This window comes from Lissotriton vulgaris, chromosome 4_1 (assembly GCF_964263255.1).
Source record: "Lissotriton vulgaris chromosome 4_1, aLisVul1.2, whole genome shotgun sequence".
Lineage (NCBI taxonomy): Eukaryota > Metazoa > Chordata > Amphibia > Caudata > Salamandridae > Lissotriton > Lissotriton vulgaris.
In genome coordinates, this window is record NC_141691.1 from 738,972,605 (window position 1) to 738,998,708 (window position 26,104).

Sequence of the window (26,104 nt, forward strand, 5' to 3'; positions counted from 1 at the left end):
TGTGGTCACTCCCCGTCACATTTAGATGTTTGCGTGATGACAAAGAGGTGTATCTGACTGGTGAGTCTTATGATTCTTCCATTGGACACTCCCTTGTGTGCAAAAATATACAATTGCATGGCGCTTGTAATTTGGAAGTGCCTTAACTAGCATGCATTTTAAAAGGAAAACCTGTCCCTTCTATTAAATCAACATTCACACTGCTGTCTAATGACAGTTATTTACGTCTGAATAATGAAAAATGTTGTGGCATGTTAATAGGCATACCGTACATTGTGACTGTGTCACAACGTGTGGTTTGCTGCAAATATTTGCTGTTTCCTCCACCTACTGGGAGTCTCGATACCTCAATTTGGCCTTCCATACCAACCTTGAAGGCAGAGTTCGACAAGCTGATCCGAATAAGAGCTTTATTGTACCAGAAAGAAGTTCCACTCTGGGGGCAAGATGGCGGCCGCAACTGTGGCCGAGTGAGCTGTGTGTGCGTTGTCCTCCGTGCCTCCCCACTTACCTGATATCCAGCACGGCGTGAAGCAGGCAGGATTCCCATTGATGCGGCAATCTGTGGATGGCGGTTGGTTTGTGGTACAGCTTACAGCGTGGTGAGAAAACTCAGTTGAGAGAGACCGTAGTGCTACAGCAGTAATCACAAGCGGCGAGTGAATACACAAGCAGAGCTTGCGGACTGCATTATCACCTGTAGCAGATTTGAGGATCAGCTTGGCTTGGTTCAGGCATCAGTGTTTCGTGGTGCTTGGCGGAATTGTCGGTAGGGGGACGAGGCTCTACCTGTGTGTACCGGCGTATGATGGCTCCGAAAGGGAGAGGCACTTCGAGAACCCAAGGAGGAGCGTCGGCAAGACCTGTATCTGCTGTTTGTATCGGGGCAGAGGACGGTAGCATCGCTACGGGACACAAACTTAATGGAGAGAGTGCAGCACAGCTCGGGCGTCCAGAAATGTGCATAGCAGGGCATAAAGACACTAACACAAATAACACAAATAACATAAATAATGAGAGCCACCAGCTTAATTCTGTGTTGTTGAGTGAGCAACAAGACATTGGTATGAGCAGGTCACTGCTGCCAGTGAATGGACACAGTGAACGGGACGGCCATCAGCAACAGCAAGAAAATGTGGCTAGACCCCGAGGACCTGCAATTTTCACCAAAAAACTGCCACAGAAAGGTAAAATAGGCGCAGATAATCGTATCGATGACCAGAATGTACCTTTATTAAAGTAGACATTTTTAGTGGATCAAACTGTGAGTTCGACTCGACAATTTTGGTAAATACTACAGCAACTAATATTGCAGCACCACTTGCTAGCGCCTTGTTACCGCCTGCTATCGTAGCACCTGAGTGGAGAAGTGTGGCTCAATGATTAGAGCGGCAGACCCTGATGCAGAGGTCTAGCCCGGGACCAGGTTCAATTCCCCGCCTCGGTGGGTCTTGGGTTCAAAAAATCCATGGACCTGATAATTCTCGCCTCTGTGCCTATTCCAATCATGGAGTCCCACTCTGCAACTCTGGGCAATAGCTTGCTTAATCTCCACAATGGCCCCCACAACACTAAGGATGCCTGGCCTCCACCTTGGGGGTGCCCAGGAGTAGATGCCTCACAGGGAAAGCCAGGATGGGTTCCACAGCGGTATTCGTACAAGCGCCTTGAGACCCTTGCGGGAGAGTAGTGCGCTAAACAAGTATCAATTTACATTTTACATTTTCACCTTGCAGCTCAAGTACAGAGGGCCTGGGTTCGGCCTCCGCTCCTCCCTCCACTATAGATAAGGGCAGTGATTTTGAATACGCCGGGTCAGAAGGTAAGTTTTACTCTATGTCCGAACTTTCAATGGCCTCCGGTAAAGAGAAAGAGGATGATGACGACACAATGATAATATGAGTAATGTAGGTGATTGGGGTGATGGTCTGGACGATGAGGAAGGTGATGACTCCGTTCAGTCTCCGCCTCAAGAGACTGTAAGAAAACCAGCTGATCCTGGCGTACGCCCTCCTCACGGGCTGAGTGTTCCCCTTCTTCAGCCTAACTTGGATGATGATATTGATGAAGCCACAATTACGCTATGCATAATTTATAAGATCATCATGGCTCATCGAGCCGAGACTAAGGCAGAGGGTCTGCGTACGCAGGGGGCGGTTCGAAAACTGCAAAACACAGTGCGACGCATGGCCAAGTCTTCCGCGGAAACAACTGCTCGCGTAGGGGAGGTTGAAGAACGTGTTTCCTGTGCTGAAGATTCCCTGGGGAAACAACAGGCAGCAATAGACACACTCCAAAACTCTAGAGCTGATGTTGATTGGAAACTCATTGACTTAGAAAACCGCTCTAGACGGAACAATCTACGTGTCTTGGGAATTGCGGAATCTAAGGAAGGGCAGGATACAAGACATTTTATTGTTGACCTGTTTAAAGAGTCTTTTCCTGAACTGAAAGACTGGAATTGGGACACCGAGGTCATCAGGGCACACAAATTTCCATTTGTGATACGGCAGCGAAAGAGGAACTCTAGAAAAGAATCTAATGCTTTTCCGCGGGCAATTTTATTATGTTTAAATAATTTTTTGTTACTGGAGGCTATTTTTGACTTGGCACGCCCAGATAGGCACAGAGCCGGTCTGGGATGCGAGTTTTTTGTACGCCCTGATTTCTGTCCGGCTACGGTACAGCAAAGGTGGCAATTGCGGAAGGTAATGCCAGCCTTCCAAGCAAAGGGTGCTCAGGTATTTCTCCTCAATCCAGCAAAATAAAGATCATATATAAAGCACAAACAAGATATTTCACCTCGGAGATTGTGGCACAGGATTTCCTGAATGCTATGGGCTCTGGCTAATATATATGAAAATATTAAACTAAACTTCACAGAGGGTTAAAGGGGAAAAAAAATATTTAAAGACCTAGTTGCATCCTATCCCCCAATCCATCTATACCTAAACATACATGGATAATACTGGTCTATTAACATGTGGCTAAGAATGGTGATGTAGTGGTGCAACTTGTGTTATCAAAGTTGAATGTGTTGTTTCACAGATGGAAAGAAAACCCATCAGCCCACCAAATGGCAGAGCATCATCATCTGGGATTTTGTATGAAAAACTGGTATCTGCAAGGTATCTCACTTGTTGTTATCGTGAGAACAAACCTAGTATAGATCCACCAGTTATGAAAGGCCATAGGAAGTAGTATGGTGGTGCTGAAAAAATTTAGCAGTGCTTAAATTGTGATATTAAATCATAAGTGTGAAAATAAAATTGACTATTATGATGCCAAAAACAAATTTTATTATGGGGTCATCATGATGTCAAGATTAAAAACAGTGTGTGGATAGTATGGAAAATAGTAACTATCATCTGGTGAACAAAGGAGTTGACATGTTTCAGCCATGCAAGGTCGAAAAGTAGACCTGTGGCTTTCTTCAGGACCGAATAGACAACACTACTGCAAAAAGTTGTGAATAAAGTAACAAATATTCATCCTACCATGTATCGAATTCCAAGGGGTAGGAGAGTTGTCTCTAGGAGTAGATTTCTTTCCTGAAAAGATAAACATGTATATACATATATACAAACACAGACAGTACGTTAAAACACTACAAAGACAAATAATAGCCACAGTAATGTTACTGTAAATTTTAATCAATTGAACTCACCCAAAATTGCTTGGGGAAAAGCCTCACCTCTCCTGGCACTCGCTCAGGTAATGAGGCCCTCTCTATGAAAATGAAAATAAATGGTATGGAGCACATATTATCCCTCCATCATTTATCATCTTAAGATATTGCCTTGGTGCTGTGATTTACGGAAAAGAAAGCAGTTTGTAGCAGACCCTGTGACGTCCGGTGAAGACTCTGTAATCATAGGAATGTATAATCAATGAACCAAACAGATTGTACTTGGCTCGGTTTTACTTAGAGTGCCATTAGTGAAATTCTAGGAAAAGAACATGAATATTTACTTGTATGGCAAACATAAATACAAGGACAAGACATATAATGGAAATGCCTTCATAATTTCAAAGTGAACTGGTCGCCAAGTGCAAGAAGCTGTCAGTGATGCACCCGGTGAACAGAAAAGCCCTCTTGTGACGGTCGACTCAACGAGTGCCCAAAGCGCCCCAGATGTATGGACCAGCGTGACATAAATAGTGGTAGTAAGAAAGCCAAAAGAAGCCAGAAGAGTCCATTGTTATGCAGTGTGGCCTTACCTGTCCGTCGGTACCCCAGGCCTAATCCTAAGCTGAGGGGGGTACCCGACAAGACAGGAAGGCTTCCTTTTATATCCTGTCTTCGCGCCAATATCTGAGGGCATGCAGACCAGAAAGCAAACTATCGGCAAAACTGGAAACTAAAGGAGTTTCCTCTCATCGCACAACGTGATTGGTTGAATAATAAAAGGTGAACGATGCCGTAATGCTGGATAAAGAATCGGACCAGAGAGAGACACGTATATGTGAATATCGTGGCCAGTCACACGCTCCTTGAAATAAAGAGAGTTTCCTGTTAGCGCGCAAAATTTGTAAAGTGTCAGTCCGTGGGAGAGCTGGATCAGAGACTAACTCTGATCCTCTTCTATTGGTTGTGTACCTATGCCTCTATTAGCCAACCCCGATTAGTTTATGTAGGGGAAATGCCGCCATAGTTACTAGGACTGGTGAAGCGCTGCAATAGAACTGAACAATGCCGGACACACAGGTATCTCTTAACCAAAACCGCGATCAACGCGTGACCATACTGCGCGGCTCATGTAGGCAAGGCAGAATATGTCCAAGCAATTTCAGATCCCATTGATGTATTTAGAATGGACACACATTGTGCACTCGAGAATTACACGAGGTTACGTGGAGGGTGAAACCAGTAGTCTCCATCGTATTTCTCCCGCACGTCTCTTTGTTTGCATGTATGGTTATTAAACCTCTATGAAAAAAGGACAATTAAGTCAGTGTCATGTCAATCGGGGTGTATAGTTCTTAACACTGGGGAGGAGCAGGGGAAAAGGGGAGGGAGGGGGGAAGGGAGTATGTACAATCTCACAAACGAGCAGTACATGTCGTGTCAGTTGTGCTGTTACCTTTGTACTTAAAAGCATATATATGACGACCGCACTTAGGATCTCAACAACAAATATATATGAAACCTGCTTCTTGGGTGTTATAACAGTGTTTCATGTGAGTTTCTCTTCTACCGCTGGTTTTTTTTCAGCGTTTTCCTCTGTGCTTTGTTCCGTTAGTAAGGATAAGCAAATATGGGGCATATTATCAAGGGGGTTTATCTCCGCTTTTTTGGCTTTAAAAGCCAAGAAAGCGGAGATAAAATTATCTCCCTATTACCTAGCTGTCGCTAACACCAGTTAGCGACAGCTAGTAGGAGATAGCGACCACCTTGGGCCCCACTTTGCATGTCAGTGATATTTATCACTAATGACATGCAAAGTGGGCGTGCCAAGATGTTAGCGACTGAAAACAGTCGCTAACATCGCTATCTCCTATTACCAACTTTTAGAGATATTCGCGCTAAGCTCGAATATCTCCAAAAGCTAACACCTGCCCTGAGCAGTTCTTAGCCATGTTATCCAATGGGAGGTGGATAACATGGCTAAGAGCATTAGCTCGGTAATGCATGAATATTGCTGACTTTTCAGCGATATTCATGCTTTGCGGCGATTTTTACCGCATTTGCGTTAAACCTTGGTAATACCAAGGTTTATTTGCGGTAAAAATTGCCGCAGCGCTGCGGTAAATTTTTGTCTCTAACCAAGCAATAGCGATTATCGCTATTGCTTGGTAATATGCCCCTATATCTTCAATATTTGGATAGTTTAGGAACTGAGCCAATAAGATCTTATTTGGTGACACTGGAAGAGAGTGGGTAATGTTGGGTTAAGGCGGGTGGGGGGCCACGGGGAGGGGACAATGCACATTTCACTCTCCATCACAGAGGACATAGTCCTTTAGCCCTGGTTTGGGTGGAGGGGGTGGTTTGGGGTATGGGTGGGTGCAGGATAGCTCGGGTGGGGGGTGTTGGGGGGTGGGACCGAGGGAGTGGGGTAAAAATCAAGAAATCAAAAGCAAAAGTGTCTGAAAGTTTTGGTCACTGAGCACATGCGTTTTTGCTCTGCTGTTTCAGTTGAATTTGATGTCGGCTAAAGGTATTAGACTCAGGACACCTAATGTCAGGGGTTTGAATTCTATCAATAAAAGGCAGCGGGTTATAAGAGAGCTTCAGATGCTTCATTGTGATGTTATTTGTCTTCAAGAGACTCACATACCATGGTCGAAAAGAAAACTGTTAAATGAGTTGGGCTACGAGCTTGCCGTATGTACTAAACAGACCTGTACATCTAGGGGTGTTGCTATTATTATAAAAAAACATATTGGTCATATTGGTAGGAGTGCGTCGGATGGATTTGGGAGATGGGCAATTGTTGAGCTCATGGTTGGGGCAATGACATTTACGCTATGCTCAATAAATGGCTCTAACTTAGACGAAGCTGCAATTTTAGATTTCTTGAATATTGAACTAGCTACTTGGCCAACCCCTCTCATCATATGTGGTGATTTAAATATAAATCTACCATCTGATATACTATACAATATCTTTAGGTATATGGGTCGAAAACCAAAGGTGTTTAAGGCATTACAATCGTTGATCACTGCACATGGATTGGTTGACACTTGGGCGTATTTAAGGGGCTCTGAAGCTGGATACACTTTTTTCTCGTGTCCTCACCAAAAGATAGTCAGGCTTGACTATTTTTTTGCCCCACAGTATCTTCTTAATGCTGCAAGCATTCAGGTATATCTAAGGGTGACGTCAGATCATGGGCCAGTGGTAATAACTTTGTCTGGTATAGAGGTTGTTTATAAACCTAGGATGTTCTCCTTTGATCGCAAACTTCTGCTGGATCAAAAATTTCTGGTACATCTGAAGTCTTGGATAGTTGAGTTTTTTCGTCTTAATCGTGGAAGCACTGATCCGGGCTATGTTTGGGACGCGTTTAAGGCTGCCTTCAGGGGAGAAACTCTCAGTTATGGGTTACATATTCAAAAGCAGCTGAGGCTACACCTCCAGGAGCTGTATCAAGATCTTGCACAGGCTGAATAGATTTTAGTCCAGGGTATAAATGCAGGTATAGATATTGGGGATGGAGCTACGGAAGTGGCACGTACAAAGGCAAAAATATACTTACAATGGAGTCAAGAGGCTGCAAAAAATATGTAGTTAAACAGCAGTTCAATTATGAATATGGGGAGGCAAGTGGGAGGTGCTTGGCCCCAAGATTACGGATAAAAGAAGCGGCCGGAAGAATTTATGCTATTTTGGACTCTAGCGGACGCTGTATTGAGAATGAGAAAGGCATATTGGAGGTTTTTAAAAACTTCTATGAAACATTATATGCGGATGATCAATATGACTTACAAACGGTCAAAACATTTGTACGTCAGTATTGTGAACGAGATCTGGGGGAGGTGGACGCAGCGAGACTAGACGCCCCTATCACAATGCTCAAGCTTGAACAAGCTAAAAATGGGCTTGCAATTGGTAAGGCGGCGGGCCCTGATGAATTGCCGCTCGAGATATAGACATTTTTCTTCGAGTCTTTAAAGGAAGATATGTTAGCTACAGTTAGGAGAGCACAAAGGGGACTGTCTCTAAAATCATGAGACAAAGCTAGTATTGTTGTATTTTTGAAAAAAGATAAACCCTCTGATCTGCCGGCATCATACCGCCCCATATCTTTATTAAATACGGATGGTAAAATCTACTCTAAGATTCTGGCCACTAGGTTACCCACTGTCATCACTCCACTGGTCTCTACAAGACAGCATGGTTTTATTACTAACCGTGGAACGACAAATCATGTGAATCGAGTTTTCACTTTATTAGACCATGCTAATACCACCGGAGACGCCTTTAGTCCTATTTTATTAGATGCCGAGATGGCTTTTGATCGAGTCTCTTTGTGTTTTTTATGGGAAATAATGCTATAGCGTGGGTTCGGGCAACAATACCTCACTGCAGTTCACCATTACTATTCTCTCTTTATATTGACCCATTTCTAAAAATGCTTGAACATAGCCAGCAGATACACCCATATTTTTACAGAAACAGCCATACCGCGTGTTTGCCTACACAGATGATGTCGCTGTAGTGACTCCGAAACCAGCGTCAACAATACAAGAGATAGAACAATTAGCAGGGGAGTATGGGGTTGTTTCGGGTTATAAGCTAAATACAGCTAAAACACAATTTTTGTGCCACAATGTAGTTGGCTTCAAAGACCCAAGGGTGTTGCAGGAAGTAATGTACCTTGGAGTTTTAATCAGGACTTCTGCAGCTGCATTGATTGACTCTAATTGTGGGAAGTTGCTAAGTGGGGCCCGTGGGCAATTAGATCAGTGTGAATGTCTGCATCTATCACTTGTTGGCACGTGTAATGTTCTTAAAATGATGATTTTGCCAAAAATATTATATTTTTTCAGATGTGTTCCATTGGAGATATTGCGTATTCATTTGGCACAATTACAGTCTCACTGTATAAATTTTATATGGGCACGTAAGAAAGTTCGCGGAGAACAGGAGGGGAAATGTTTCCGATGTGGTAATCCAGATGCAGATGTGGTCCATATTTTTTACACATGTTCAGAATTAGATAAACTACTAGAGCATGTAGATACATTTTTATCTGCGATTTTGGGATCCTCTATACATTTGTCACCTATGCAGATTTTGTTGAGTGTAGAGATGGGTGTAAATGTAGATACCGTACCGCAGAATGCTGTTTACCTAATTTTTGTAGCTTCTGCAGTGCTGCGGCTGTGTATAGCTTCCTGTTGGCTACAAAAGAAGGCATCTTCTTTCGACGCTTGAAGGGCTAGGTTTCTGGCTACGTTTAATATTGAATATAGCTTATATGCTCTCAAAGGCAGTCGCAAACAGAAATTGGGCTTGAAAATCTGGGGTTCAGTTTTGTCCTATCTTGATATAGAAATATAGTATGTGCCTGTGTTGTTTTCTGTCCCATTTTTTATGTGATACCTATGTGCCTCTTCTCTATATCTCCTGTTTGAATTCAATTTTACTATATCATTTGTATTGTCTCGGCAATTTGTAACTGGCTTTCTAGTTTATCAAAAGATTTTTTGTTGCATGTGCCATATTCTTTTTTCTGTTTCATGTTATGTGATTACTCATGTATTGTAATAAAATAAAAATAAAAAAAGTTCCACTCACTTATGCCCGTGCGACCGATGTTCTGCATTTCGCTAATACAAGAACTGAAGTTCAAGCACTTTTAAACACTGACCTCCCTCAATATTTTGGTGAGCTAATTCGTTCTATCTTCAATGCTTCGCATACAACGGGTCTGGCTCATTTTTTTAAAGCTGTGGGCTCAGGCCTTGTAAGATCTTTACAAGCTGTTTTTGGTGTGATCCCAACTTTCATTCATTCCATTTTTTCCAGCGTCTTTTGCGGGTTGCCACTAATGTTGGCCTTAGCTGCCGGGGTCTTCCTGTTGATTTGCCTTTTCAGAAATGGCTGTCTCTCTTGTGGTCATTCACAACCAAGACCAGCTACAACTGCTTCATAACCGCATGCGTCAATGCTGCGGTGCCTGGCTAATAAACTGTCTTTCCGATTTCCATGGTACATGTGTGTGCAACAAGTTTGGAATTTCTTTTATAATATACTTTGAATATCAGCCTCACAAACACAGCGTCTCCTGACCCGGACATTATCTTCTGGATGAGCCCTCTAGTGCTTCATAAGTGGGTCTGTTCCGGTATGGGTTTGATGGCATGTGCAGCAGAGCTATGAGTACTAGCTCAGTGGGTTATCGTGCAGCAGCACGTGATTTCCTGCAACAGAAATACATCAAGTATCACACAAGTTCGTGCTGAAAGTACTCATCATTCATGAGCATGTTTGCTTGCCTACACACTGATGGATCGATTGACCAGGCAACCCAAACATTTTATTATTATTTTCTTTTTGTTTTTTTCTTAAACGTTTTTCCTTAATGCTCCTTAGCTCCTTTTGTCACCCAATTGATGTTCTTTCCATACAGGTCTCATTAGCTCTTGTTTCTCAGACTTTTTGAACTCTGTGTTCTACTTCGATCAGTGTGCATAGAATTGCCCAAGGGGAGGGTGTCATGAGGGTTCAGGGGTGCCAGCGGATGTTGCTAAGTTAGCATGAGTTGGTGCTGTGCATCAACGCCATCTTGCCGCTTATGCACACAACACTAAATGCTTTGGCTCCCGTAAACACTCTTGCTATTTCTGCTTATCATGGGATAAGTCTGCCTTTCACAATTTCTGCTGTGCTCTGAGTTCTCATCTGCACATCATGTTCAAGGCCAGAAAAACAACTTCACTGGTTTATCGGCTTTGGCCTGTCCAATACACATATAGACATAACAAGGAACACAGCTGCGCTACTGGCTGACGTGCTTTTAATATTGCACGAGATGCAAGTTAGACATTCGGGGAAAACCTTTCCAGAGGAAGAGCTGTGCTTGTCCGGAGATGTAAATCCTATCATCGAAGACTTGAGGTAGGGAGTTCCGTCATCCAAGCCCAGAGGTCTTCCACTTATATAATAAACATAGCTTGTAGCACAGGGAGGGTGGTAAATCGCTATAAGGCTTCATTCACTGTCATTATAATATGCTATACCTGTTCTTATTATATGGAATTGTAACTATGCTGATTATGCTGTTTTTATGCATTTCTTTGCTAATGTTAGCATGTGTACTGCATCACAGAGCATGTTAGTTAAAATAAACATTTTAAACTATACAGTGTCCCTGGTTACTCGCATTGTGAACAGGTATGAGCACCGAAGCGAAAGAGTGTCTTGTTCCTACGAATTCTGAAAGGCCCTGAGTTGCATGTTCTAGGCTATCCAATCATTGGTAGCTCCGCTGTAGTACGGAGAACGAATGGGATACTATAGCTAGCCGGATAGGGGTTCCGGGCACTGCAGCGTGCTTTTGGTACACCACAATACACCGAACGCCTGGGTTCCTGTGCATAGTTCTGTATATGTGCAGAATCCCTGCATCACATTCAGAAAAGAGGTATTCTATTCTTTAATTAAATTTCTGTATGCAGATGCACACACATAGTATTTCATTAATACATTGAAAATTAACCACCTGAAGAGTATTTTCCATATTTTGAATTAGAAGTCAAAGTAAATTACCACAAGCACATTATTTGGTTTCAAAGGTGTCCTACCCCATAAAACAAAACACATGAAACTCGGTCCGCTCAACAGAGAAGGAGTGACCTGGCCTGGCTTATACACACCCCATCCAGATCTTGCTGCCCTAACACCAACAGGAATGCATAAACTTTACAGAGATTTAGTAAAGATTTACTGAAATCTAACACAATATGTAATGAGAACATTAACACTTCAACCTGTGGGGGATGCACAGGCTAGACACAGATCGGAAGAGCGAGTCAAGCCAAAAAGGGAGACACATCACACTTCAGATTGCATAATTAAACAGGAAGACAATCAAAAAAGTAGCCAGGATTAAAATTAGAAATGCCAAGGCTACTGAGGACTCTGCTTCTGAATGGGGAACAACTAAACTGACATGGATGGATAAGGACGTTTAACTCGATTATCCTGATCGCCTCAGTGGCTTCTTTAATTCATTTATACTGGCTGGTGAAGATAGGCCTGAAGTTTACAATCAGACCACAATCCACGGATGTGAGTCTTAGGTGTCGGCTGACACCTCTCCAGACATGGGTTCAAGTTGGATCCCCATGTATGAAGACCACCATTTTTTAGCTGTCACCCCCTTTTCCCTCTTGTTCTGATGAAGACCCCCCTCTGATGCCTAATAATCTGCACATCTATTAAGGGTCGAAATGCCAACATTATTGTCTTAATTAGTCCTCACAATTTCCCTGACTTGAACTGGAAATCATAACCATTGTTGGGATTTATGCATTTATCTTGGACTTGCAAGATAAATATCTCCCTTTGTTATGTATATATCATATATGTCATTTATGTCACTTCTGTACAGCACTTTGTCACATATCACTACCGGTAACTAAGTGTACACCATAGCCAACTGTGTTTTTTTCATATGTGTTTTAATGTCACAGACAGCCATTTCATTTATTTGCATATATATGAATAAAAAGTAAAAAAAAACATGTCTTGCAATACCAAGTTGCTGTTCTTGGTGTGTTACATGGGCATTTGATTAGGACATACTTCCTTTATGTATTTAACACTGTGTGCAAATCAATTGAATTACCCGACAGAACCAATTTTTTTCTCTAGTGAGAATGGGGAATGGACAGTTATACTGCGGGACAGCTCTTCCGAAGTCACCATAGCTCGCCAGAAGCTAATGGACTTTCTGGGGGTAGAATCTCTGAGTGAGTATATCACAGTGCAAACACCGAATACAGGGGTAAGTGTCCCACATTGTTTTTAAGAAATAACGCTCCAAATAGAGGGGGACATTCCCAGGAAAGTGAAGGCTCAATTTTGGGAGAACCTGACCTATGATTATGACATTCTTTTGGCCGAAAAAGATTGGTCACATGAGTCCGTAATGGATTGCCAAATGGGAGAAGAGGTTATTTTCAATATCACAAAAAGGAGAGGAGGAGGAGAGAGAAAGAGGCATATGTACATTCCTCCAAAAGACAGAACTCATAAATCACAAAAAGGTAGGGTGCTAAGAAAAAAGGGGGAGGTACAGGGGAGGTTCTAGAGACCCTAGTTAAAGTCAGTCAACTCCTATTGTGAACCATGGGAGAGTGTTTAGAACAGGGAGGCTATCCTATATGGAAGAGGATGCTTCACACACATAGTAGTGTTGTACTTCATCATCGACATCCTCTCCTCACCTGATAAGATAGTGCTACCAAGGCGGACTCAACCTCTGCGAAGACTCCACTGCAGAAGAGAGTTCTTACATAAAATTCCTCGACAAAAACCGGATCCAGACAGACTAGAAATACCGTAGAGTCCCACCTTTATTAACAAGGACTCTAGGTATATTAAAAACAATGTTAGGGATCCACCGGCCCTGAAGAATGCCCCAAACCTAGTAGTCCAATCATTGAGAGCAGAAACATATTGGCAAAATAAAATATAGGCTTGAGTCATTGTACTCTTTGTTATCCATCCAAAAGCATTGTTTTTAATTCGCCTAGAGTCCTCATTAAGAAAGGAAATAACTGAGGAACTTTAAGGTATTTTTAGTCTGTCTGGGCCAGTTTTTGTCCAGGAGTTTTATGTAAGAACTCCCTCCTAACACGGAGTCTTCACAGAGATTGAGTCCGCCTTGGTAGTATGATCTTACCAGGGTGGGAAGAGGATGCAGAGGATGAAGCATGATACTACTATGTGTGTGTGGCATCCTCTTCCATTAACGAATGATCCCCCTCTGTTCACAGTGGGAATTGACTGACTTTAACTAGGGTCTCTAGACCCTCCTCAGTACCTCCCCCATTTTTCTTAGCACCCTATCTTTTTGTGATTTATGAAAAGTTATTTTACCTGCTTTTTCTGATCTCATACCAGAATCAGTTAAAAATTCTTGCGTTCAGTAGAGGGTGTTAGTGTTAGCTCCTGCACTTGACTGCAATCATGTTGAGTGATATAATGAGTTACTTCATCATGAAATCCCATTAAAATCAATTCCTCAACCTCAAAGACAATACCCGATTAACCATGAGGCAAAGAAACAAGTCAGGAAGATCTTAAATCACCTTGAATACCAGAGTGTGATAGAGAATTGCACCTTACCTGTGAATAATCCCTTGTGTCCTGTAATGAAACTCAATAATTCATATTGTCTAGTCTTAAGACATTTAAACACATCCACACACACATTTGCAGTTTAGAGTGCACACAGCGACACACTAATGAATAAAATATAGCACCTGGCAGCAGATATTTGACAGCATTCTCGCTGATAGGCTCTCAATGTCAGGGCCAAGTTTGTCGATTACCCCATGGGTATAAAACCAATCCCAGGTTGTTTTCAGCCAGGGTAACAGAGTTACTTCAAAATTTTGATGGCATATGATATCTATCTCAGGACGATGAATTAATGGAACACTTGGCCGGAGTGAGCCACATAATTCTTGAGTTTGCTCACCTGGGCTACAAATTCAATTTCAAAAAATCAAAAATTGTCCACCTCAGTGTCTTATTTTTAGGGTTGAAGGTGCCAAGTGAAGGCAAAAGCCTGCAACACATTCTTGAGAAACATGTGCACTACTCTAACCTCCAACAACTCTAAAAAGACTACAATCCATTTTAGGATTATTGAATGTTGGCAGGACATACATTTTGGATTATGTAGAAAGGGTGAAACCTTTCTATGACTTAATCCTCCCTCAGCCCTACGCTCTTCAACGTCTACATGGCTCCACTCGCCCCATCATCAGAACCTAAGAGCTCAACATTGTGTCATATGCAGACGACACCCAACTCATCCTCTCCCTATCCAATGAACCCAACACCGCCAGACACAACTTTCGCGAAGGCATGGAAGCGGTCGCCAAATGGATGAAAAACAGCTTTTTATAACTAAACACCAACAAAACAGAGGTACTCATAATGGGCCCAAACCCCTCGGAAGTCCGACCACCCCTCTGACCACGCATGCAACCTGGGAATCATCCTGGACTCAGAGCTCAAAATGGACCACCAGATCAACTCTGTCTCATCCTCTCGCTTCCACACCCTTCCCCTTCTACGTAAACCCTTTAAATGGATCCCCCTCAAACACAAAAACACCCTCACTCACGCCCTGGTCACCAGCAGACTCAACTACTGCAATGCACTCTATGCCGGAATAAACAAAAACCTCACTTGCAAGCTACAGAACATCCAAAACACTGCCGCAAGACTGGTCCTCAAATTGCCAAGACACTTCCATATATCCCAGCACCTGTGCACACTCCACTGGCTCCCCATCGAAGCTAGAATCACCTTCTAGATGCTCAACCGAGCTCACAAGGCCCTCCACAACACCAGACCAGCATACCCGAACAGCCGACTCAAATTTCACACACCCCAAAAGGCCCTACGATCAGCCCAGTGCTCCTACACCATAGTCCCCCGCACCAGAAAGACCAGATCGGTAAGCCGCTCCTTCTCCTTCCTCACAGCCAGTACCTGGAACGACATTCTGCTCCCCCACAGACAGACAACATCGCTCCCCATCTTTGCAAGAAACCTCAAAACCTAGCTCTTTGAAGGACCCCCTCCTTGATGGATTAGAACCTGCAAACCCTCCCCCCAGTGCCTTTTGATCCTAACAGGTGAGTAGTCGTGCCTAACAAACACCTTGATTAATTGACTGATAACAAACACCTCGATTGATTAAACACTGCCCACCACCATGGAAAGGTAGTTCAAAAACATTTGCACAGAAGTTTGCATATTTTTCTGGTTTTGACACATCAGACCCAGCCTTATATTACTATAGCAAAAACAATAATTGATGGACAGAATGCAGAACAATGTCATAAATTCACCCCAGGACATAGATCTGGGCCTAAATCCATTTTTTTGCTCACCATGTTATTCCAGTTTGAACCCAGACATATACAAATCAGTCTTGACCCTGTGCCCGATGGTAAAGGTCAAGCCCGAACTGCCAGGCCAGGCCCTCCCTGGACTGGAAACAAGCATGCTAGGACCAGTTTCGGGGTTTCACCCCTCATCAGCCACGATAGCTTAACTCCAGTGGCATGGAGAGCACGGGACCCACGCCTGGGCATACCCATCTCCTCGGGGTGACAAATTCAAAAACAACAATTGATGGACAGAATGCAGAACAATGTCATATATTCACCCAGTACAGAGATCTGGGCCTAAATCCATTGTTTTGTTTGCTCACAATGCCATTCCAGTTTTAACCCAGCCATATGCAAATCACCCTATGCCAGATGGAAACAGTCCAGCCCGAACTGCCAAGCCAGGTCCTCCCTGGACTGGAAACCCGGGATACAAGCTAGCCTGGCTGATGAAGGGTGAGAGGCTGAAACCGGGCCCAGGATGCTTGTTTCCGGTCCAGGGAAGACCTGGCTTGGCAGTTCAGGTTGGACTGAATTGCATATGACTGGGTCAAAGCTGGGGTAGTGTGGTGAGCAATAGAATGATGGATTAAACCCAGATCCCTGTGACTGTGGTGAATGTTTGCATTGTCCAGCATTCCGTCCATCAGTTGTTTCTTTTGCATATGTTTCCCTAAGTATGAACGGTATGCCCAGACGTGGGTCTCGTGCTCACTACACCACTGGATACAAGCTAGCCTGGCTGATGAAGGGTGATGCCCTGAAACTGGTCCCAGGATGCTTGTTTCAGGTCCAGGGAGGACCTGGATTGGCAGTTCGGGCAGGACTGTTCCCATAATGAACAGGGTCAAGACTGATTTGCATAAGGCTGGGTCCAAACTGGGGTGGTGAGCTGAGCAAAAGAATGATAGATTAAACCCAGATCCTTGTGACTGGGGGAGAATGTTTGCATTGTCCCGCATTCTGTCCATTATTTGTTTCGTTTGCATATGTTGCCTTAAGTGGGAAGGGTATGCCCAGACGTGGTTCCCATGCTCACTACACCCCTGGATACAAGCTAGCCTGGCTGATGAAGGGTGATGCCCTGAAAACGGTCCCAGGATGCTTGTTTCCGGTCCAGGGCCGACCTGGCTTGGCAGTTTGGACAGGACTGTTCCCATAAGGAACAGGGTCAAGACTGATTTGCATAATGCTGGGTCCAAACTGGGGTGGTGTGGTGAGCAAAAGAATGATGGATTGAACCCAGATCCTTGTGACTGGGGTGAATGTTTGCATTGTCCAGAATTCCATCCATCAATTGTTTCTTTTTCATATTACCATAGGCTTGCACCTGCACCTGCAAAGAAGAATATGCTTACAAACACCAAGCTGATTTACTCTGCTTCCTATATTTAACAACTGTCTATACAAGGTTTTGACTTTTGGAAAGACACAAAGTCTATATAGGGAACAACAGATTGGCAGGTTCAGGGATAAGAGGCCTTATTCAGAGCATGACTGATACCACATCAAATTATCTTCCTGGCTAAAAACAGTGCAACCGAAAGTTTTGAACACACCTCGCATTCCCACATTTGCACGTTTTTAACATTGGCAACAATACACAAAATGCAGTGAGGATAAGCTAGATACCATGGTCCACAATAGATCAAACAATACATCAGGCCCAATCAGCAGGGTTGATTGGTTTGGCCTCTAGACACACATAAAAGTCAGTCAAGATTCCTGTGTAATGTAGGAAGATTTAAGATCAACAGGCCTGACCTATGCTATCCGGAATACGCAGGGGTGGTGACATCATATAGTGTTGGGAAGTTATGCCTAGAATAGCTAAAGAGTACAAAACTTTCCTAGGTGAAGCAACACTTGTCCCTTCTTTCAGATGACCTGGATCTCAGGGATTTTTTACTAGGTCTGAGAAACCCATGTCAAACGCGCTTCTTGTATGGTATATAAAACAAGCTATGGACATTTTCTCAGCAGGAAGTGGCAGAGAGATTGCGCAAGATCGACAGGGTAAATATTGAAAAGGCTTTGGCTGTGTTTGACAATGCAATATCATCCAGAATTTACTGGGCAACAGTGTGTCTTCGGCAATCAGCACAATTCATCAGGACATGTTTTTTTTACAACATAGACAGTTACAATTATGATCAATCATAATACTGCCGGGTCATTACAACAACACTACCAGCCTGTTTTCTGAATGTGATCTGTCAGAAGGCAAACAACTATGGCACGCAGAGTCATAAAATACACCATGCTGCACACCAAAAATTCGACCAATTACCTTTTACTGTGGCTAAGACACAATCCACAGACAGGATTATCCATTGTTATATCGACATACGGTTCACAACCTTCCAATGCCAATATTGTCTCCAATACCAACAGGTAGGGAGATATGAATCGCTAGGAGAAGGATATGTGCGAGAGTATTGGGAATTACCATTCAGGTTTAGCTGCAGGAAAGGTGACACAGACGTTTTCCTTAGTGGTTCCGACTGTGAGGATGCTTTGAGTGGTTCCTTAGTTTACAAAGACATTTCAAGGGCATGCAATGAGTGGTTCCTTAGTTTACAAAGACATTTACAGGGCATGCAATGCTTCTGTTGCAAACTTATTTTGTTATCTGAACGGTTCCCCAGCTTTTGTGATACCTCAAGTTTTCAAACTACTCTCGAATGGGAGCTAGCTGATGCTGAATGATCAAGGTTGCTGATGAATGGAACCGGGCATCGCTTAACTGGTGACGGTTAAGTTCTTAGTCACTATTTCCACACAAGTACTATTTCCACCTGCCCTCAAAATTTGGGAGGCAACGTTTTTGCCTTCGGTTAATGTTCCCGGCATACGCTTTGATTCCCTTAGAAGATTGAAAGCTATGCTTTTTCAACAGCCTGTGGCCTTTACTTCGGCTAAAGAGACGTTTGGTCGCCTGGTCGCAAGGTCATCAATTGAGATACAAACACTACTCCACACTAACTTCCTGATGCATTTTGGGCCAGTAGTTCATCATTCCCCAGATGCATCAAGAACCCATTCTGCGAATTCCAATTTTCGAAAAATACTGAATCGCTAATTGGAATTCGCAGAATGGGATGCATCAAAAAATGTGCCTAAAAAATGCAATTCACAATCCGCCGCAATCGGCGAATGCGAATTCCCAAAAATCACACAAAAATTGCAGAATCGTCTGTTTCCCCAACCCGAAATTGCGATTTCGCAATTACCGAAATCGCAAATAGCGATCTCGCAAATTGCGAGATCGCAAAAACGGAAAGTCGCATTTTGTGCACAATGATGACATCACAACCAGGAAGTAGGCAGTTCCCTTACTCATTTGGAACACAGAGCTGGAGAGAGGAGGAGGCACAGCACTGAGCTCTAGGAGACACACCCTGCAGCCCCACAACAGAACATACATTTAACCCACAATGTCCCAGGATGCAGCAGGATCCAGTGAAACTGGCAGGAAAAGAAAAATCAAGTTCTCCGAACAGGAGGTGGAGTACCTGATTGAGGGAGTCAGCAGGGACCATGACAAGCTTTTTGAGAAGCTATCCAGGAAGGTGCCTGAGGCTGACAAAAGGCGCATTTGGCTGCGCATCAGGGCGAAGGTAAATGCAGTAGAAGTGACCCAGTGGTCAATCGATGACCTTAAGAAGAGGTGTTATGACCTCAGAGGCCGTGCCAAGGAGAGCATAGCAGAGAGGCTGGGGGAGAGACTTGCCACGGGAGGAGGAGACCCCACAGTTGCCGCCAACACACCACTCGAGGACTTGGTTGAAGACACCATCAACCCTGCAGCCTGCATGGGGGTCACTCAGCAGGACACCTCCCGACCCACACAACATTCACAAGGTAAACTGCGACCCTGTCCCCTAACAATGCCCATGCCCCCAGAGCTAGCCATTTGATAACCCCAGTAATGCAGTCCCTGCACATCAGAAACGCCCTATTGCATTGTGGGACCTGTAGTGTGACAATCTTCCCTGATAGCCACACACAGCCAGAACTGTCAAGTGAAACATATCCCTAAAGCCAGTCAGGGAATGCAAGCCTGCATACATGTTGCAACATCCAATGTGCAAGATTCATATCATTAATCATGCACCCATTCACATCACAGGTGCTGCAGATGCTGAGACCTCAGATAGCGAGGCACTCCATATCGAGGAGACTCCAGATGAGACGGAGGGAGAGAGCCATCCAGCCCCACAACCTGGACTGTCACAAACACCTGCACCAGTACCACCACCTTCCCAAACAGACAGGGCCACTCCTGCAGCCACAGGAGGAGTGCAACCACCCCAGGCGTCACGCATGGCAGTGGAACAGGCCCCACCACCACCTAGGAGGCAGACACGCCGCACAGCCACTGTGCGGTCGCAGGCAAGCGGCCGGTTGAGGCAGCAGCGCAACGTGGCCACACGAGTAGACAGGGAGCGACAGGCTCAAGATCTAGGGCTAGGAATCAAAAGCCGGATGCTAGCTGTGCACCGCAAGCAGGCACAGCACATGGCAGCCATGCAGATGCAGCTGTACAAGACTGCACGCAATGTAAATCTGCTTACCGAAAGTGTGCAGGAGTTAACAGCTGCAGTGAAGGAGAACAGCCAACTGATGGTGGTGCAGCAGGACATCACCCGCCGACGCCACCGCCAGCTGCTGACCCGGCTATCTGCATATACCCGGTCGAACCACCTGATAGGGAACGCAACATCCCAACTGTTGTGCCGGTCACTGGCAATGCAAATACATATGGTGCAATGCTGCAAAGATGTAGCAAGGGCCCTGGAGCAGGTCACCACAGCAGTTCAACACCAACAGGTGTGTGGCCATGGCCATGCAAGGGGGGGTGATGATGCAAGTGAGGGCACATCGAGCCTGAGCAGCCGGTCTGTGCCGGTGCTACCTGAAAGCTGCCGCAGGCCCAGTGCAGCATCACAGCCGGACACTCCCAATGTGGAGTTGGAGAAACGACTGGGTGCGTCCGTCAGGAGGCGCCAGTAAATGACTGAACATTAGCAGCAGTCCCATGCTGATGTACCAATCACGCCTGCTCTGCATACAAAAGGCTGTATGAGGCAATACAGTAATTATGTTGTTGAAAAATCAAAAAAGTTCATGATCTTGTTCAACATAAGAATAAGAATTTATTTTGAACACAAATCTTCCTCATGTCATTATTTCATGTGGCATGCATGAGTGCAGTGTTGTGTGAGGGGTATGTGTGGACTAGAAATAGTTCAGTGTGATGTTGTTGCGGCCCCTGTGTCCTTCTGCAGGATTCTCCCAGTGTGCATGATGCACATGTGCAGGTGGCCGGTTGTCCGCCTCCGACTTACTACCAGAGATCTCCACAGGTATCCTCCGCTTGGTGGCAATATTGTGAAGTATGGCACACACGGCCACGATGCAGCAGCAGACCTCAGGCTGGTATTTGACGGCCCCACCAGTCTTGTGTAGGATGCGGAATCGGCTCTTTAACATCCCAAATGTCCGCTCAATGACATTTCTTGTGTGAATGTGGGCAGCATTGTAACGCTGTTCCTGTGGTGTAGCAGGGTTGAGGTATCGGGTGAGGAGGTACTCACGGAGGCCGTAGGCGCTGTCATCTGAAGGATAGGAGCAGAGGGTCAGTGCCTGTTATGCGCAGCTACATGGTCTTGACATACTGTATGTGGGCATGTGTACTTACCTAGGAGATGTCCTTCGCCAAAGTCACCCCTGGCAAGCGGGTGTGTATGCCGCTGTGCCTGAAGATGATCGAATCATGCGTGCGCCCCAGGTATTGGGCCACAATGTCGGTGATGATGGTCTTCGCATTGCACACCATCTGGATGTTGAGTGAGTGGTAGGACTTGCGGTTTCGGTACATGTATTCTGTCTCAGCGGATGGACAGATGTGGATGTGAGCACAGTCAATGCAGCCAATTACATGGGGGAATTGGGCGGTGTTATAGAAGTCCAGTTTTGTTTGGGTTAAGTCCTGTTGAGTTGTTGGGAAGGTTATGTAGTGGTGTATCCGGCTCACCATGGCGTCCAGGAAACTCCTTAGGCAGCGTGACAGTGTGCTCTGGGAGATCCCCCCTGCATATGCAATTATCCCCTGGAAGCTTCCGGAGGCCAGGAGGTGCAGGCAGCACAGGACCTGGACATGAGTGGGCACGCAATTGGTCCTTCTTGTTGGGTGCTGCATCAGGGGGTCAAGGTCTCGGATGAGCTTAGCTAGCTTTGCCCAATTCAGCCTGTATTTGGAGTAGATCTCTTCAGTCTGGCCCAGGAGCGTGATCCGCAGCCGGAAGATGCGCTCCTGGATCCTGCGTCGGTTCCGGGCTGCAGCCTGGAGCCTAAGCCGCCTTGCCACGATGTAGAGACCTGGCATTGTGAATGTCCTCATGCTCCTACTGTGTCTCCTTAAGTGTGTTTGTTTTACCCCACACCTGTTTCTTGTTTGAGATTTTTTTTTCCCAATTGAACTTTGTGGTTACCACCTGGTTTGACTTCTCCTTAAATTGTGACTCGCATTTAACGATTTTGGTGTTTTTCGCATTTTGCAATTTTTGATGAATTGAATTTGCGATTTATTTGCGAATTCCCAAAATAATTCGCAGAAAAAGTAGGAAATCGCTGTTACAGAATCGCAAAGGAGGTTCCTCAATGATTCTGCGAATTTATGTTTGCAAATTCGCAATTTGGTGGTTCTTTGCTTCATGAATTGCGGGAGCGGAAATTGCGATCGCAATAGCTGTTTCGCAGCTATTAAGATTGCAATTTTGGTTGATTAATCTATGCACATATCTTTAACATTTCTGATAAGAAGGCAATAGAGCACTTTTTTATATGTATCATCTCTGGGCTGGCTAACACCTTTCAGACAATCTTTGGAGGTATTCCATCATTTATACACTCTGTTCTGCGAAGCGTTTTGGAGGGCTCCCGCTTGTTCTGCTACTTTTTGTGGGAAACCTGATTTTACTGGACATCCCAGTTCGATTCAGAATGGAGACAGCACTGCTTGTGCTACGATGCAGTGAGCAAATGGGTAACACGTTTTGCACTCCTCAGCTTCGAGAACTGGACGAGCACTGGTTCTTGTCCTTCAGGCCTGGTTGGCTTAACTGCATACAACCTGTATTCTACTGCCTGCTTTGCGGCCACAAACGTATTGGACATATGCCTAGGATCACAATTTGTTGCACCATTGGACATTGATGTACTGCTAAACCCGTTAAAGCCCCGTGGGTATGGTTGTCCCCAGCGTCTTCCATTGCTGATAAATGCATTTCTTGAGCCACCCTGGGCTGATTCAGTTCCTAGTAACTTGGACAACGTTTCTACAATATGCATACAGTATACAGTCCCTCCCTCTGCTGTGGGATTACCTTTGCTCCATAAATCTGCTTTGAGGTGCGCCTCTGGGATCTTCGTCTACGGTTATGTGCAACAGAAATGTTGCATCTGCCACTCAGAACAGATGAAATAATTGGCCTTTTCCATGTGGGAAAAATTTGGCTTGTTTTTAAAAAACACATTTATCTAAAACAATAAAAAATAAATCCAGGCATCATGGCTTTTGAAGTGCTTAGGATTTCAACCAAGTATACTCGCTTTTAGCTTTTTAACAGCATAATGACTCTAAGACTTTTTAGGGATATTTTAAAGGGAAGCTTGCTTTTAGACAATTTTAAAAGTTATGTTTAAACATTTTATTGCATTTGTGGGATACTGGCTATTTAGATAGCTTTTTTATATATCGACCCTTAGTATGAGGAGTAGGTGTTAGGCGCACGTTGCAAAGTAGCTTATTTCTTACATTGCCCTAGAAAATAACATTTCAGCTATGAACTTTTGCACAGATTTGCATGCTTGACAATGTTGGGTTTGTTTCTCTGAAACGACTTTGTTTACACCTCCAGCTTTGGACAACATTATCACGTCTTGAACATCATGTACTAGGCCTCTATATGCACTAAGTAAAAAGTCATCCTATCTTCATCCACGAGGTGACAATGCTATCTACATATCCATAACATCACTAATCTAACGCACACATCGCGAGGCAGACTTTTATTATTCGTAGCCCTGAGATATGGTCCGTGCATGATGCCCACGTAATGTACCCAGGAATTATGGGAGTTATGCATCATCTGGTGCGGTGCATGTGCATTGCCCACACGTTATGTGATGGAATCATGGGAGATGTAGTGCCAAGAAGTGGAGCGTGTGTGCTGCTCGCATATTAAGTATGTAGAATTACAAAAAAATGGCACCACAGGGGATCCCTTTGCTTATGTATCAAAATTAATTTGAAGCTGGTTAGTTATCGGAAGTGCTCTGAAAAGATGGTTTATTGTATTAGTGAAGAACACTCAATTTCATATTATCCAATTCTGATTGTACATCAAATTGTATTATGTCCTATTTCCAAAGAATCATTCATTACACTTGAGATGCTCTACAACGTCTAATTACTTATTACGAGAATGATTTCATATAGAAATTCAAATTTGGTTAGTTATCAAAATGGATCATATGATTCTGCTAGAACTATAGTGAAGATCTTGCAATCATCATGGTTGTAATCATCCCTTTGCTATGAATTCTACCACCCTTATTTGTATTGAGAAACATGAGAATGAATTATGTGGATTCTAGGCATGTCAAATGGGTGACGTCAAGTGGCATGCCTAGGGACAAAGGGAGCTTCTGGTATTGAATAATATATTCTTCATTAGGTATGGTTGATACTCAAAATAACTTAGCAGCAAGAGAGCTCAGTTGGCCACCTGTAGCCAGGGCAGGTCATTTTTTAGGCCTTGTATATGTGTTTTCAGACGGTATACCTAGCATTGTTCGCTATTGAGAAGTCTCTGAATGATGTTACAGTTTAATTTGGGGCCTACCTTTTCCAAAACTACCCGCTCTAGGTCTTTCTCAGAGTTTGTTTGGTCTAACTAGTGGGTAACTATACCTGCAGTACTTTTCTTGCTCCAGTGTTCACCTATTGTGATGCGCAACTTACATGTGGTCATGCCTATATTTCTTAATGAAGAGGGGCCTGTTACCATACAGATTACATTTTCAGTTTTGCAATCTATGTGGTGCTTTACTACCCATGGATAATCTGTCCTGATGTCTATTTCCTATATGTCTTTTTGAATGGACAAACTGAACACTTCCCCCAAGGGAAATGCCCCTGGACCGCAGGTAGGTCCCAATACATGTTCTTCCCTGGCGTTGGTAATGCTGGTGGCCTATTGCATGTGTGGACCAACATGTCTCTCAAATCGGAACTCCTTTGAAATGAGAAAAGGGGAACGGGACAGTTGTTCCCTGCTTTCTGTAAAATATTCAATTTCTTTTTACATATTGTGTTTACTACATTAGAAATGGGTTTGAATATGGTTACATATGTGGCTGTTTATTTTTAGGGATATATTTCTAATAAAGAGTCCCTGTTGTTGTTTTTTGCATGTTTTTTCACTTGTTTGATGATGGTTCTTGGGTATTGGCAGGCTAGGAGTTTTCACTGAGTCTGTCAGCTTGTTCATCAAATGTAGCCATATCTGAACAGTTATGCCTAATTCAGGTATTGTGAGACGGAGAGGTTCTCCCTAAGTGCTATAGGGTGTTGGCTATCAAAACTAAGTAGTCCATGCTTGTCTGTTGATTTCACCAACACGTTAATCACCAACTAATTGCCCCTACTGTGGATTTCTAAATCCAAAAATGTGATGGTGTTACTGTTAATAGTACGTTTAAACTTCAAGAAGGGGTTTCTGGTGTTATTCCACTGGGGGAAGTTATAAGCTGCATCCTTCTTTTCAAGCTAGACAACGAAAACATCATCTATGTACCTACGCCATACAGGGCCGGACTGGGCATAGTGGGCATCAGGTGTTTTCCCAGAAGCCTGGAAGGGTAAGGGCCAGTTTTGCAGCAGTGGGGCCGGTTTTGCTGCAGTGCTGCAATATCTGCCCCTAGTAAGAAAAGCAGCAGTTCTTCACACTTGCCTCCACCCCCACTGGGGATGGTCCTGTAAAATTTGCCGGGCTGCTTAAGGTTCCCAGTCCGGCTCTGATGCCATTCTACTGTATAACTGTGGTAGGGATTCTCTGGAGTGTATATTTTGTCTCATTCAAATTGATCAAAATAAAGACAAGCAAGGGTCTGGGAAAAGGTACTGCTCATTGAAGTACTTTGCACTTGATTATATAAAGTCCCATCATATTCGAAAAAGTTCTCTGTAAGGGCTATCCTGGCACATTCGATAACTAAATGGATAGGAGTGATAGAGTTTACCTCAGTGTGTCTTGGGATGGTTTCAATCCCCTGTAGTGTTTCTTCCTGAGGGATACTGGTATACAGTGCCTAAAAATACTTGGAAATGAAGATATCTGTGCCAGGATCGATCTGTAGATCTCTTACTAGGTGAAAGACATCTGTTGGAAAGTCATCCTTTTTTCCCAGGTCACCCCGTTTTTTTGACTGATGCTGGGGTTAC